The 3,749-nt window shown below is 50.6% G+C and overlaps 1 long non-coding RNA gene across 1 annotated transcript; it reads left to right on the top strand.

Moving 5' to 3' along the window:
- The first annotated feature begins 296 nt into the window (after positions 1-296).
- On the top strand, positions 297-3,426 carry LOC308630886. Its single transcript, XR_014018063.1, has 3 exons — positions 297-400; positions 2,489-2,659; positions 3,237-3,426. It is a non-coding gene; the product is annotated as an uncharacterized lncRNA (long non-coding RNA).
- The last annotated feature ends 323 nt before the right edge of the window (positions 3,427-3,749 follow it).

The following is a 3,749-nucleotide window of genomic DNA, read 5'->3' on the forward strand; positions in this document are numbered from 1 at the left end:
TGGCATGGCTTAGTGGAAGGCTGCCATTGCTGTCAGCTGGAATCCATCAACTCTGTCCGAAGACTGGTTACGCCACGACCCTTAGCTGTGCAATTAAACATGGAAAAGCAATTATTGCTCAATAAGAACATGCTGTAAATGGAGGTTTGTTAAACAGAGGGCCATGGTCACGGGTCCCTTGTGAAGAAAACGTGGGGTTGGCGGAGCTGGTGAGGTCCTGGGGCCCCCAGCTCCCGGGAGCTCTCATCGTCCAGGGTCAGGATAGTGACTTTCTTCTCCACTCCCCATCCCCGGAGGCTGCACTGCTTTTGCACCAAGGGACTTCATTCTCAGCTCTAGAAACACGTACCTGCCGTGAAGAGTCACACTCCCAGGAGACCCGGGCAGGAGCCACCTGCAGGTGAGAAATTGCTGTCTGTTCTCAGCCTCCCTGGGGACAGAGACCCAGGGTCCTCTAAGAAGGGCCCACAGAACTCGAGGGTGCTGGAACTTCCCCAGGACAGGCAGGCTGCTCTGACAGGAGCCTTGGTCTCCATGCAGCGGGAGTCAGAGGGGATCCTTGGGGGACATTGCTGCCTGCATTCACATTCCCGGAGGAGGCCAAAGGCTGAATCCTCTTTGTGACATGTTGCTTCTTCCAGAGATTTCCTGGAGCCCTTTTTCTTGAACAGAAAGTTACGGAACCAGAGAATCTGCCCTGAGCCCGTCTTCTCTGTCCCCCCACCCCGCTGTTTTTCTTTCTGTCCTTTTTCACCCTGGACTGATAGACAAGAGATGATCTCATCAGGGAGTTCCGAACTGCTCTAAACAGCCACTCAGGGGCCTGGCTTCAGCTGCCTCTCTGGCCCTCAGTGGCAGACAGAGCTGGCACCAGGGCGTGCTGCATGGATCAGTGCTTCTAAATAAGGGCAGGGGTGCAGTGAGCCCGCGTCCATCCAGAGAAGGGGACACTGGATAGGCAACTCCCTGCCAGGAGGCAGCCGGCGTGTGTGTCCAGCCTGTGGCTCTAGACTCAGGTCACCCACCCGCGGGAACTGGGGACAACAGAACTTCTACAACGCTTCTGGGGAGGGGTGAGGACTGGAGTAGGGGGCACAGGGTGGCTTCTGGGGAGGGATGAGGACTGCAGTAGGGGGCACAGGGTGGCTTCTGGGGAGGGGTGAGGACTGGAGTAGAGGGCACAGGGTGGAAGGGCTGCAGGCGACTTCACAAAGCTGGGTCTGCCGAGCACATGTCATTTCTAGCTGTCCCTAGTTCAGGCTGGAGTTTATTTAAGGAGGGGAGGCAGGGTGGGGGTCTGGTGTGGTTCTCCCAACCACAGCCTTTTATGCACATGGGTTTCGGCCTCATCTGTCCCTGCTGGTTTGTGGCTGTTGTTACTCCCTTTCCCTGGTTCTCCTACTCGTGTTCAAGAGAATCACTAGGTTGTTAAGAGGATGCGCTTTGGGTCTGAGTTCCAATTCTGCCCCGGCCATTTAACCAAGTCCTTAAGCCTGAGTGACTCATGTAGAATGGGGTGATAATACAGTAGCTCTCCCTTCCCTCATCCACAGTTTTGCTTTCTGAGGTTTTAGTTACCCTTGGAAATTTGAGGTCTGAAAATATGAAATAGAAAATTCCATAAATGAACAATTCATAAATTTCAAGTTGCCCACTGTTCTGAACACCCACCACATCTTGTCAGGGATATGGATCATCCCTGTGTGCAGTGTATCCATTCTGTAGACACTACCTGCCTGTTACTTAATAGCTGTCTCAGTTATAAGATCAACCCACAAGGCATCACAGCGCCGTGATGGGAGGGCTGGGGCTGTGGCTCAGTGGTAGCACACTTGCAAAAAATAATTTAAAAAAAAATAATAACATGTGAGCTTTTCATCACTTGGATAAAATACTTGATAAAATCAATTTAAATGAAAACTTTGGCTTAGATTTGGGATTTAGTCATGGTCGGCTGAATCCATTGCTGTACTGTGGAGAGGCAGTACATCATGGTGGAAGGGCACGATGGAGCAAAGCTGCTCACCTTTTGGCAGCCAGAAAGCAGAGAGGTAAGAGAAAGGGGCCAGGGACAGGATATAGTCCTAGGGCACAGCTCCAAAGACTCACTGCCTCCAACTAGTGTCCAACCTCTACGGTTTCTACCACCTCCCAATAACCCATTCAGATATGGACTCTTAACTGGATTAATCCACTGATGGGATTAGAGCTCTCATGATCCAGTCACTTCCCAGAATCTCACCTGTGTATACTGCTGTGTTGGAGATCAAGACTTTAACACACATGACTATGGGGTCTTTCCAGATCCAAACCATTACAGGTATCACTACTTGCCGGCAACTGGGCATGAAGGAGAGAAGCTATACGGACCATCCTTTCAGAAGAGGTGCCTTTCTGACCTGGACTTGAAACTCCAAACCTAGCCCCAGTCCCATAAGCAGCACTGACTTCCAATTACAATGGAAGTTGTAAATTCTGTCTTTCAAAGGACCGCAGAGGGAGACCTTCCCAGACCCTGAGATCACACTGGGACTCTCCCACCCCATCCCCATCTCTGGAGCAGCTTGTCGTAGGCCTCTGGAGTTTGACGGGTGTCTGGTGCGCCCCTCTTGGGGTAGCTCTTCAGAGTTACATGGGGAGCTGATGCAGCCTCTTGGAGGTGAGGTCTGTGGGATTTACACAGCTGGATAAGGTGCATGGTAGCCCCGCTTCTCCATCCCATGCCCCGCCAAGATTGCTGCCCCAGGCACCCCATGTCTGGGCCCCCATGGAAGTTACCTGGGTCTTGGTGGGAAGGTGCAGTCTTTGGTCAGAGAGTGAGCGCCACCTGCTGGCCTGTGGCCCAATACTTTGCTGGGTTTCTGTGCACAGGCAGAAGGCCACCTTCACCCCTCTCCAGGTCCCAAGCTGCACTACCACTTGGTTGTCTTTGATGTAGGCAAGAGCAACCCATCCTGGGTCCCCAACTTCAGAGGCTCGAAATTATCATAACCCCCCTCCAATAAATGTACTGAGCACGCATGAGCTTTTCCCACTGGGCTCTGAGCCTGCCCAGCACTATACATCTGCTCCAGTAAACACAACAACACAAGTCCAGAGAAATGCTTCTCCCTGGTCTCTGCTCCCCAGGCCTAAGGTGGCATATCCCCAAACCATCTGATGCACCTGTAACCACCAGAGAGCTGGTGAGCACTTCAAGAAGACAAAAGGATTCCCTCCTTGATTCCTCCTTGCAGGCAGCACAGATGGGGTGGGCTCTCACATCAAGTGGTTTTGTCCAGAAGTGCCCAGCATCCTTTTCCTGACGGGGATTCCGGAAACATCCACAAATGAACAGAGGCTCGGAACTCTGGCCTGGTGTCTCAGAACATTCCCAGTGTTGAATCATCTTGGGTGCTGCTTTTACCCGTGAGTTTATGACACTCTAGAAAGGCCACATGTGAGGCTAAAGCCAGTCCTTCATGTTTTTCTATGAATCTTGATATTGCTTTAAGGGATTGTGAAAATCATTTGAGTGTTTGTAATTTAAATGGTGAAATTAAAACATTTGTATTATTTTATGCTACACTGAAAATGTCTTTATCTCAGCAATATTATAATGTTTGAACAAATTATGTAAATTCCTGGTGCATTTCTGCAGCTCAGTGTCCCTCTAAGACTTTTGTTGATGATTCCAATGGCTAGGCTCTAGCAGGCAAGTTTTTAATAAAAAATGACTCAAGAAGGTCCAACTTGTCATGGCTATCAAC

This window comes from Spermophilus citellus (genome assembly GCF_964194105.1).
Source record: "Spermophilus citellus genome assembly, chromosome: 11".
In the NCBI taxonomy this organism is placed as follows: Eukaryota; Metazoa; Chordata; class Mammalia; order Rodentia; family Sciuridae; genus Spermophilus; species Spermophilus citellus.